General features: G+C 39.0%; 1 pseudogene; it reads right to left on the minus strand.

Annotated features, from left to right (window-relative positions):
• Positions 1-2623: 2623 nt before the first annotated feature.
• Positions 2624-13054, minus strand: part of LOC124103872 (extracellular sulfatase Sulf-1-like) — a 46714-nt pseudogene continuing 36283 nt past the window's right edge.

A 13054-nucleotide genomic window follows, 5' to 3' on the forward strand; every position in this document is an offset into this window, starting at 1 on the left:
GAACATTCAAGCAAGCACAGGCCCTTTGCAACTTCCCAGGCTGTGTAACAGGAAGCCACCTGGTGCTGCCTCTGCCACATCCTTCCTGGTGGCAGTGAGGAACCTTTGATCTGATAATGTTCTAGAATGTGTGGACTTAGTGGGGGCAGGTGGGACTTCACAATTATGGTTAATGTTCCATCATGTAAGCTGAGATAGGACTCAAGTTAACTTGCAGGGAAAAGGTGCACCACGAAAACTTGGTTAAGTTCATTTCTCTGAAGCAGGTAAAGTTCAAATCCCTTTTATTCAAGAATATTGCTTCTAGACTTTCCTGAAGCCAGAATTGCTCTATAAAAATATCACAGAGTATTATACAGTATTAAAAAAAAACACAGTATGCTTCCTAATATCTTGGAATCTTTTTTACAAAGCACATCACTCATGACCATAAATATGTTTATTCTGTCATTCGGCCAATGACACACATCTGATAAACAGCTAGTTAATTTTAACATATGTACAGAATCTATGATTAAGACTTAAAGTTATCAAAAATTCAACTATAACATGTTAAATTTTTTAAAAAGTTTACCTTGAACACTTAAAAGAAACATAATTTACCTAAATGCTTGAATTATCTAAAAAATAAAAAGAAAATTACTGTTAAGCTAAACAAAGAAACAAATAAAACCTTCTTGGGAAGTTGAATGGGCTCTGATGACTCTGATGAGGTAATCCTTTTGCTGGAATTTAAAAATCTAATATGAAACAAGAATATTTGCAAGAATACAAAGTTCTTCAAGAGCAATTTTGAACTATATCCTTAAACAAAACCAGAACTTGGCAAAGGTCTTAAAAAGTTATATAACACAATGCTATAAAGTTAACCTCCCTTATGGTCTATTTAAATTATGAGACACTGATGATTTTCATTTATTGGAGAAAATTCGTTATATAAGTTCAAAACTACACATAAGTTTTCAATGCTTAAGCTTATTAACCAGGCCAAGAAAACAAAATGCAGATGAAAATAAAAAGTCTTTAGTCCTTTTTTTTTTCCTATCAAGAAAATAACCACAATTTAGCAACCTTATTAAGCATTCAGTGAACAGCTTGAGCCAGGTGCAGACAGAGCAGGCAATCTTGGTTTTGTTTATCTATCTATCTATTTATCTATCCATCTATTTATTTATTTATTTTTATCACCAACATTATTAGCCACGTCTTTCTGCTAATCAATTTTAGCAAGTTGAGGTAAAACACATGCAATATTTTCTGGCAAAAGCATATGTTAAACAATATGTGATCCATACTGTGTGCCATCCTGGGGGATCTACTTGACTGTGTCACACTGAGAGCAACCAGTGTGTCTGTGATACATCTGTAAAACAAATTATATGCACCAAATACACATGGCATTTCAATCTCAAAGTGCAAGATAATTGAATCCACAATGATGGCACTGAAAAATTCCAGTGGCTCAAAATGAATCTAAACTTCCTTATGCTGGCAGCACAATGTTGCTGAGGGTGTTGGTTTTAGAAGCTTGGAAAGGCACAGTTTTAGTCATTTTGACTGGGTAACATTTACATATGCATGTCCCTATAATGCTCAAAAGATAATACTGGTTTAGTACCAAAACGAAAACCAAACAGAAAAAAAACAACCCAACCTTTCTTTCTACTCTTGGCAAATAATGAATTCTGATGAGTCCCTGTGTGCACAATACTTGCACACTAACTCTTCCTGCACAAAGGTACCCAGGGCTGCTTGGAATGTTGGTAGCTATGATTGCCCTTATTAGTTTACTAATAAAAAGTTAAAAAAAATACTGTGTGTAGAATAAGGTAATAGTTTCATCTAATCAGGAGAATGGAAAGCAGGCACTGCCTTCTAGATTGTAAGCTCTCCTTTGTGTGATTCTTCTCCATCCTCTCTGCTCTGCTGGAATGAATAGACTGGTCGATGATGGACATGTTGAAGGTCTGATGAACAGAGGCTCCATCAGAATGCACAGGAAGATAAAACTGATCTTCAAAAACCATTTTCTCCTGGACCAGCATCCTGGGGAAGTTCTTTCTGATGCCTGCTGATACCGGCTGCAGCCTGGGTTAGGGCTGGTGCACCAACTCTGTCACACCATTGCTACTGAAATCACTTTCAGAAAGGAGTGACCTCTTCATTCCCCATCTATTTTCCAGTTTTACCATTTCTCCAGTGTTCAGAATTCAAACAATTCACTTCTGGAATGTCATTATTCCGTTCAAGTTTACTCTCTAGACTTAATATATTGGTTGGTTCAAATGCAGGGTCTGAAGTTTGGCTGGCAAGATCAAACGAGGTTCTTCCTTAACTTCGACTTGGACCTTCATCTGACTCTGCAGAGGCCATATACACTGGCATAGAGAGCTCAGCAAAGACAATTAGGAACCCATCACCTTGAGCAGTTTTCATCTGACTTGTTTTATTCTGCTCAGAGTGACTGTTCAGCAGTGCAAATACTCCATCTATACCCTTCAAGTCATTAGTCCAGTCAACCAGACTACGTCTATAGTTGAGTCTGTACCTATAGATGATTTCGTTCACACTGTATAGTTCCTCCAGACCTTGCCAGCTCATGGCTGCCATGAGACTGAGCAGATTAACCTTCCCATCCGTCCCATAACTGTCCTCTGTGGAGAGAGAGATAAAGGTGTCTCATTAGTGCAAAACATGTTTCCTACTTAACTGGACAAGCAACTGACCCTGCAAATCAATTCAAAATAGAACACTAAAAGTATTTTTTCCTAATCAAGGAGTGGCCTTAATTACAAAGATAATTGCATGACAACTAAAAATTGAAAAGAAAAAAAAAAAGCCAGGTGTGGTGGTGAACGCCTGCAATCCCAGCAACTAAGGAGGCCCAGGTGCAAGGATCATAAGCTTGAGGGTAGCTTGGGCAACTAGCAAGACCCTGTCTCACAGAATAAAAAGGGCTGCGAGATGTAGTAAATCATCCCTGGGTTCGATTCTCAGTACAGAAAAAGAGAGGAAAAAAGGGAAAGAATAAAGATCAAACAAATAAAAACTTCTCCATGTTGGCATGGTTGGTGTAGGAATTGGCACCGTCCTACCCATCAGAAGACTTGAGTTTTACTGTCACTCTGTCACCAGGAGAGCATGTGAGACTGTGAGTCTTGGTCAAGTGCCACTCCTCTCTAAGAGGAACTGGAGACTTTGGAGACACAACTGATTCCAGATGTTGGGGGGCAAAAGCACAAGATGAACCTGGAACACACTGCTGGGCTAGAAATCAATGCAGTGCTCAAGAATGATGGGGATGAGCCAGCAGCACGCCGAAGCCACTGGAAGGACACCAGTGGCTGAACTTGGAACACTTGGATCATTAAAAGACATAATGATAGCAAAAGAACATCCATGGAATAAAAGGAAGGCTTACCATTCCATATGGATACAAATAGAGAAGTAAGAAGGGACATCACTGCTTTACCATGGAACACTACCTAAGAAATGGAAGGAACACCCAGCATCTTGGGAAGCTGAGGCAGGAAGGAGGATTGCTAGTTCAGAGCCAGCCTAAGTAACCTAGCAAGGACCTGAGCAACTTAGTGAGAGCCTGTCTCAAAATGAAATGCAAAATAAGGCTGGGGATGTGGCTCAGAGGTTAAGTGCCTCTGGGTTCAGTCCCCAGTACAAAAAAAGGGTGGGAGGACAACTGGGGTGGAAAAATCAACAATTGCAGTCATCATGTTAACATTGAGTGATTCAGGCAAGAATCAAGACTGTCTGCAAAAGCTAGTAGGTGAATTGCTTATTAATTGAAAAGGAAGAATAGCAATTATACAGAGGATTAATCTAGCAATCCACACTTTAGCCAAGTTATCAAAGGTTACACCACCCAACAGATGTCATGCAGCTCCTGATGAGATATCCTGAGGGTACAATGTTGTTTTAGTTGTATTCCTGCCCCAAATTCAAAACTCCAGTCCCACGATGAGGGAACATCAGACAAACCTCAAACTGAAGGACACTCTGCAAAACAACTGGCCTGTACTCTTCAAAATGTCATGACCAATGACAAAATGTTGACGAACTGTTGCAGAAGAAGTGATACTGTAAAGAGGTGACAATTTACCGCAGTGTATGGTTCTGGATTGGATTCCAGATCAGACAAAGAAAAGTCAAAAAACTATAATTATGACATTATTGGGGACAATTGGCGACATTTGAATATATAATGTGGATTAGAGGATACCTGTCAACACTGAATTATCTGATTTCAATAAATTTACGGCAGTTCTGTAAAAAAATGCTCTGAGGAAATATATATTAAAGCATTATTATATAAAGAGATATGATGTCTGCAAATTACTCAAAACTGATTTAGAAAAAGAAAGGTGTGTAATATGGGGGAGGGGCAGAGAGAACAAGGGGAAATGATGAAGCAAGTAGGGTAAAATTTCTTGAAACTATTCTTGCAAGCTTTCTGTTAATGTAAAGTTAAATCAAAATAGAATGTTGAAAAAGAATTAGACTTTAAGACCTCAAACCCCCATGTCCTTGTCCTGGGTTCTGCCAGCCTTCAGCTCACAAAAGGAAGTCTTTGTCTTAGGCCATTCTGAGGTTCTTTATTCAGAGAGCAAAGGTCTGAGTAGGGTTGTTCTGGAGAGCATCTCTAGGCTAATTCTAGATGATTTCACGTTGTGGTAATTGTCACCCAACCCTCGAAACAGAAAGGTTGTGAAACCATTAAGAAAGATTCAAATATATTTGGGGTAAAATTTGGAGTTCATAACCAACTTGAATCTAATGTATGAAATATGAAATATGATATGTCAAGAGCTTTGTAATGTTTTGAACAACCAATAAAAAAAAAGAAAGATTCAAGAACCCACATGGTTCTCAAACTGAGTTTTAGTTCTTCCTTAATGACACAAAATATGCTAATTTCCTAGGAGCTAGTGTCTCTGCCCTCTTTAGCACACTGTTTCTTTTGTGGAAGCTTGCTGCATGCTGTGCTGTTCTCAGCATGCTCACCAGCAAGGCTGGGACTTGAACCCAAGGTTGACTGTCTCCAGCACCTGTGTTCATAACCACAGTGTCGTATAGCCATGTCACCCACATCCATCATCAGAACCAACTGTTGCTCTATGGAGAGATGAAATGGATACAAACCAAAGCAAGGTGAACGGTCTGGTTGTTGAGGGTGGAGCTCCATGTGGTCATCTGGCCTGGAGGACCTGGTGCAAAGGCTCTGGAAGCAATCTTGCCAGAGCCAGCCTGCCCCAAACTACTCACCATGGTCCCACACTGACCAGTTCAGGACAGGACAACTGGTCAACCTCAGATTTTGGGAAAGAACTACTGATCGACCACCCAGGGAGAGAGGAAGAGAGAAGAGGAGAAGAGGCCCTCTAGACCTCATAGTCATACACTGATCAGCTCAGGACAGGACAACTAGTGGGCCTCAGCTTTTTGGAAAAGGACAACTGGTGGTTCATCCTGGGGGGAGGGGTGGGGGGGAGAGAGAGAGAGAGAGAGAGAAACTTTCCCTTACAGCCAGTAGGCCCACAGCCATGACTGCCAGGAACTCTTCTAAGACATCAAAGAGCAGAAGTGGTGACTTTCAAATGGAAAACGGGAAAATAAATACCCTATCAACCTGTTGATCCTACTCTATTTTGCAAGACAGAAGTTATTGCTTTCAAATCAAACTAAAAATTATTTCCTAAGTTGTGGGTGATTTTTTCTTACTGGAAAGAGACTGCATAAGAAAAGCGTTTCAGCTGCCTTTGCCTCTTACACTTTGTAACTATGAAAACAAGTCAACAAACAAAAACAAAAAGAGGGAACTCTAAATAAATCTAAAGATTAAATTTTGAAAATCTATAAAAAGAAGATAGTTTTAAAACACTTATAATCCACATTGTACATGATAAATTTTCTACAATACTCTGTTGAGCTTTTCAATTCCAAATCTTTCAGATCTGATAGTTATCATTTTTCTCATTAATTTAAGATTAAGATACATCTAAATTTTTTTTAACTAACAAAGTCTTAAGGAACTAAGGCTTTTGAGTGGGCTTAAGTGGTGTGCCATGGATGGAGGGCTCTGTACTGGTAAACGCCACCCAGACATACAGGTTTTTCTGCTGGCTCCACATATACAGTGGCTTGTTTTACATCTGTTCCAACAAGACACAATGAACAGACAAGGCCACATTCAACATGCATGTAGGGTCCAGTGAGTCCCCAGGTTTGATTGACAAGGCAAACATTCTCTTAGCAAACCCCCTGTTAAGATGTGTCTGCAATGGTGAACATCTGCTGTAAGATGGTTCACCTTATGGATTATGAAAAGGTAGAGTCTGGAAATTCCAACTATTTTGAATTGTAGAGTATCTTAGAGTTGCCCTTTGGTAAGGAGCTTCAAAAGAAAAAGAGAAGTAACAAGTAACATCCTGTCACCCTTGTTCACGTGCTTCCCAAAGCTGAAGTTGCCAAAGCTGTGTCAGAGTGACTGCAGAAGCAATTGATTATTTAGCTCCTTGGGTGGTGGTGGCAGGGATCAGGAAAGGGGAGCATCCTGTCCCAGATGCCTGTCACTTAACTGCACCCAAGTACAGTTAAATACACCTCCTTCATTTCAGTTGACCAGGAAGGACTTCATGGAGACAACTGACTCAGCTCTGACTAGGTGTGTGTCTTAAGTTACCTGCTAATAATTTAAGATTAAGATACATTTTAATTAGTTTTTTTTTTTAGCTAACAAAGTCTTAAGGAACTAAGGCTTTTGAGTGGGCTTAAGTGGTGTGCCTTTCACCTCTTTCATGACAGAAGTGAGAGGATGCTAGACTGAAAATCCCTCAGCTGTAAAACAGAGTGCATTAAAACATAACTGTGAAGTCAATATTTAGTATTAGGTTCTTTTATAACGTTACACTTCAGAAATGTCTTAATGCGACTGCAGGGAGCAGGGAAAATAGTCCTGGTGTATGAATCTTTTAAATGTACTTGGAGGGGGGAGGTGACTCAGGGTCGATATGGGGACAGATGGAAGAAAGGAAAGAAGAAAAATGGGAGAGAAAATAGAAGAGACGCATAATGGCTACCAAATATCCTCAGTATCACCTCAGAAGAGGTGGCAAGGACAGGCCTCATCTTCTTCACATGGCATGCCTTTAATAGACCCTTCTGAGGTCTGTGCAATGGCTGATATTCCTGGTGACCAAGGCACACATTCCATGTGTGGGTCCCCCCTTCAAAACACAGTGAGGTAGGAAGGGATAGATGTGGCTGAAGGGGAAGAAGATGTCAAGGCTGGATGCTTATGATGTTTATGTGTCTCAGTGCTATGTTGATACTTGACTGAGTCTTGACTCTAGATATCCTGCCCTTACCTCTGGCACCTTCTGTGAATTCACCACCACCCTGCAGAACCTTCCACGTTCTCCTAATTACAGCTGCTTTTGCCACTGAATGACCATTAATGAGGAAATTCCTTCGGTTTACTCCAAGTTCAGCTTTAGAATGTCCTTAAATTTCTCATTAGTCCTTTCATGTTACTGATGTTATATTAATAAAAATCTTTAATGGTTTCCATGAAACCTCTCACCAATTTAATTGGCACTTCAAAGAGAAGAGATCTCCCACCCTCTCCCAGGGCTCTGAAAGGCCAGTCTGTGTTTCTCCACTTTCATCTCATTCCATGCTCCAAAGCATCACCCAACAAGCACACAAGCAAGGGGGTGAGTAAATGCTTGGAGATGCAGCTTGCTGGGTCAATGAACTGATGTAAAAGCAAAGCGAAAGATCTGTAACCAGGGACCAAATGTGATGAAGAACACAGTTAGAACAAGCATGTACTCCAAGCTATGTTCCGAGACATGGTAAGAAGCAGAAATTAGTTTGAATTCCAATAATTGGAATTATTGGAAAGAAGTTTCCAATTATTGGAAAGAAGTTTCCAAGAATAAAAAAAATGTGAATACCTGTGTGGGTCATAGCTTCCTTCATCTTTATTTCCTGATATAGGAAAATACAAGAGTGATTTATGTTAGTTTTGAGAACTCATAAAACCATTCACTATGTAGGTTTTTCATGCACAACATCTAAACCCTAGAAAGAAACATATTGGGTTAAATATAGAGTGCTGAAATCCAGAGATTTTTCTATTAGAGAGGTTTGAAATGAGGACTGAAAGCTACAAATACAAAGGTTTAAGGTTAAAAAATAAAAAAGAGTTCTCATGAAAAAATAGAGTTGAGTTCATTTAAAAGCAGTGAAATGAGTACTTCCAGAAGTTCACATAATTCTCAGTAGAAGTTAAATTTGGGCTCTTTTTCAGACAAAACACTTGAAAAATGGACCCATAATGATCTCCCTTAGGAATAGTCTAGAAGGTGGATGGCTTGAAGTGGAGCAGCAATAACGGACTCCACCTGGCACGTCATTCATCATTAAGGATTTTATCAGATGTCACCAAGTAGAGCTGCACTTTCATCACCAGTGAGTTAGAGTGTCATGTTCTTTTGGGGAGAGGTATCTGGGTGTAATATTTCTAGTGCCTCTAATAGTTGGCTTAGATTCCAGGCCTTTGTGGGCTGTTTCTTTCTTTTCTTTCTTCTTTTTGTAAGATTTCAGGAAAAGGTCATGAGATTAGCAGGATATTTGAAAAGACTTGAGCTGAGAGGGGTTAGTGACCAAGGGACCTATTCTGCAAGCCCCACCCTCTCTTGGCTTAGTGACTAATTTTAACTAAGTGTTAACTGAGAAGTGCTGATTGAGAACTAAGATGTAATCTCTCTCACAGGATTTATATTTTCTTATAGGACGCTCACAGCTGAAAAAAAAATTTTAGGATCCCATAGTGGTGGACATTACAGGCAGGAAGGATGGGAGGGGGCCCCCTTTCTCCCTTCAAGTCCTACGGCCCAGAGAGCTGTCCACTTTTACTCTGAGGATGCTGGCTCTGCATGGGACCCACAGACACAGTTTAAAACTCAGCTGCATTCAAAGGGCTCCTGCAAACTGCTCCCAAATGTCTGTGAGTCCGGTTCTTGACTCTTTTGGGGTTGTCAGACTCTTCTATACCAATGTCCTTACTAGCTTCATTTCTTTCTCTTTTCTTCTCTGGATACTAATCTTTAAATTTTTACATAAATATTGAGAAGCAGTGCGTATTCTCATTAACTGGTAAAAAGCTGGGGCTGATTTTGAAAGAGAACTGCATCTCCATGAGCCAGAGGAGAAGTCAGTTCAACACTGCAGAGCAGGGATGGAACACTTGGCTGATTCCATACAGACCCTCTTATACTTTCAGATCCCAAGGGAATACACTGCTCAGATATCTCTATTTTCAGATGGGAGCTATTGGCAAAAAGGAATCTAACAAGGGTTAAACTGGGGGAGGGACCCAAACTGTGACAAACAGAAATAGAGCATTATGTGTTTCCATCCAAGTTCCCTTAACAAAAGAGGATCTTCTGATTTTCTTAGAGAGTATTTTATAACCGCTGACAGCAATAGCAAAGAAATCCTCAGTTTTGTCTTGTCTCCTAATGGATGCTTTTTCAGGAATTGGAGTTTACTAATCACATAGACTTGAAGGAGAGATTGGAAGAAAACACTCACCAAATCACCCAATCTTTTTTTGTGTGTGTGCGGGGGTGTCCTAGGGATTGAACTCAGGGGCACTCAACCACTGAGCCACATCCCCAGCCCTATTGTGTATTTTATTTAGAGACAGGGTCTCTCTGAGTTGCTTAGGGCTCACTGTTGCCGAGGCTGGCTTTGAACTCATGATCCCCCTGCCTCAGTCTCCTGAGCCGCTGGGATTACAGGCGTGTGCAACTGCGCCCAGCTTCACCAAATTTTTTTGATGGCTAGTTTTTTGACTGTGCACCCAGAGCTAAACTTAGAGACCAAATTATGTTTGGAATTGCCTGGAAATTTCCCTATACATATCCAGAGCTATGTAGATATTTCATGCATGTAGATATTTCAAAGACAGAAAACTTGGTAACTCAAAGAGATCTCTAGGCAATACAGAAAAACACACGATTCTTGTCCTTACCAATTTCCAGGCCCTTCGGGCTTGGGTTGCACTGTTTGTACCCTTGACAGCTGCGGAGCTCCATTAGCTGTACATGTAGCTGGTTCAAAAATGCCCCGTTCTATTACAGGAAGAGGAAATGAAAAATAACAATGAAAACCAACAGCAGGAGGTAGTACAGTAAAGGAAAAACTAATCATAGAGGAAAAACAAACCATGTTAAGTAACATACATAATCAAATATGGCTGGAAATACAAACCATATCTCAATAGTAACTCTAAATGTTAATGGCTTAAATGCACCAATCAAAAGACATAGGCTAGTAGAATGGAATACAAAAAAAGATCCAACAATATGCTGCCTACAGGAGACTCATCTGATAGGAAAAGACATACACAGACTGAAGGTGAAAGGTTGGGAAAAATCATATCGCTCATACGGACCCCGGAAGCAAGCAGGGGTGTCCATACTTGTATCAAATAAAATAGACTTCAAGCCAAAGTTAATCAAAAGGGATAAACAAGGACACTACATACTGCTCAAGGGAACCATACACCAACAAGACTTGACGATCATTAATATATATGTCCCAAACAATGGTGCAGCTACGTTCATCAAACAAACTCTTCTTAAGTTCAATAGTCAAATAGACCACAACACAATAATCATGGGAGATTTTAACACACCTCTCTCACCACTAGACAGATCTTCCAAACAAAAGTTGAATAAAGAAATCATAGAGCTCAATAATACAATTAATAATTTAGACTTAGTTGATATATACAGAATATACCACCCAACATCAAGCGGATACACTTTCTTCTCAGCAGCACATGGATCCTCCTCAAAAATAGACCATATATTATGTCACAGGGCAAATCTTAGCAATTACAAAGGAGTAGAGATACTACCATGCATTTTATCTGATCATAATGGAATGAAATTGGAAATCAATAATAAAATGAGAAAGGAAAAAGCCTAAATCACATGGAGATTAAACAATATGCTGCTGAATGAACAAAGGGTTACAGAAGACATCAAAGAGGAAATTAAAAAATTCTTAGAGGTAAATGAAAATCAGATACAACATATCGAAATCTCTGGGACACTATGAAAGCAGTACTAAGAGGAAAATTCATTTCATGGAGTTCATTCCTTAAAAGAAGGAAAAGCCAACAAATAAATGACCTCACACTACACCTCGAAGCCTTAGAAAAAGAAGAACAAATCAGCAGCAAATACAGTAGAAGGCAAGAAATAATTAAAATTAGAGCTGAAATCAATGAAATCGAAACAAAAGAAACAATCGAAAAAATTGACAAAACTGAAAGTTGGTTCTTTGAAAAAATAAATAAGATTGATAGACCACTAGCCACGCTAACAAAGAGAAGAAGAGAGAGAACTCAAATTACTAGCTTATGGGATGAAAAAGGCAACATCACAACAGATAATTCAGAAATACAGAAGATAATTAGAAATTATTTTGAAACCCTATACTCTAATAAAATAGAAGATAGTGAAGGCATCGATAAATTCCTTAAGACATATGAACTACCCAGATTGAGTCAGGATGATATAAACAACCCAAACAGACCAATATCAAGTGAGGAAATAGAAGAAGCCATCAAAAGACTACCAACCAAGAAAAGCCCAGGACTGGATGGATATACAGCAGAGTTTTACAAGAACTTTAAAGAAGAACTAATACCAATACTCTACAATCTATTTCAGGAGATAGAAAAAGAGGGAGAACTTCCAAATTCATTCTATGAGGCCAATATCACTCTGATTCCCAAACCAGATAAAGACACCTCAAAGAAAGAAAACTACAGATCAATATCCCTAATGAATTTAGATGCAAAAATCCTCAATAAAATTCTGGCAAATTGGATACAGAAACATATCAAAAAGATCGTGCACCATGATCAAGTAGGATTCATCCCTGGGATGCAAGGTTGGTTCAATATATGGAAATCAATAAACGTTATTCACCACATCAATAGACTTAAAGATAAGAACCATATGATCATCTCGATAGATGCAGAAAAAGCATTTGACAAAGTACAGCATCCCTTTATGTTCAAAACACTAGAAAAACTAGGGGTAACAGGAACTTACCTCAACATTGTAAAAGCTATCTATGTTAAGCCTCAGGCTAGCATCATTCTAAATGGAGAAAAACTCAAGGCATTCCCTCTAAAGTCTGGAACAAGACAGGGATGCCCTCTCTCACCACTTCTATTCAATATAGTTCTCAAAATACTGGCCAGAGCAATTAGACAGACAAAAGAAATTAAAGCATTAAGATAGGAAAAGAAGAACTTAAATTATCAATATTTGCAGATGATATGATCCTACACCTAGAAGACACAAAAGGGTCTACAAAGAAACTACTAGAGCTAATAAATGAATTCAGCAAAGTAGAAGTATCAGGATATAAAATCAACATGCATAAATTAAAGGCATTCCTGTATATCAGCGACAAATCTTCTGAACTAGAAATGAGGAAAACCACCCCATTCACAATATCCTCAAAAAAAATAAAATACTTGGGAATCAACCTAACAAAAGAGGTGAAAGATTTATACAATGAAAACCTCAGAACCCTAAAGAGAGAAATAGAAGAAGATCTTAGAAGATGGAAAAATATACCCTGTTCATGGATAGGCAGAATTAACATCATCAAAATGGCAATATTACCAAAAGTTCTCTATAGGTTTAATGCAATGACAATCAAAATCCCAATGGCATTTCTTGTAGAAATAGAGAAAGCAATCATGAAATTCATATGGAAAAATAAAAGACCCAGAATAGCAAAAACAATGCTAAGCAGGAAGTGTGAATCAGGAGGTATAGTGATACCAGATTTCAAACTATACTACAGAGCAATAGTAACAAAAACAGCATGGTACTGGTACCAAAACAGGCAGGTGGACCAATGGTACAGAATAGAGGACACAGAGACTAATCCACAAAGCTACAACTATCTTATATTGATAAAGGGGCTAAAAGCATGC

The sequence above is a fragment of the Marmota monax genome, unplaced genomic scaffold (genome assembly GCF_021218885.2).
Source record: "Marmota monax isolate L192 unplaced genomic scaffold, Marmota_monax_Labrador192_F-V1.1 WCK01_AAM20220418_F8-fsc00063, whole genome shotgun sequence".
Taxonomy (NCBI): domain Eukaryota; kingdom Metazoa; phylum Chordata; class Mammalia; order Rodentia; family Sciuridae; genus Marmota; species Marmota monax.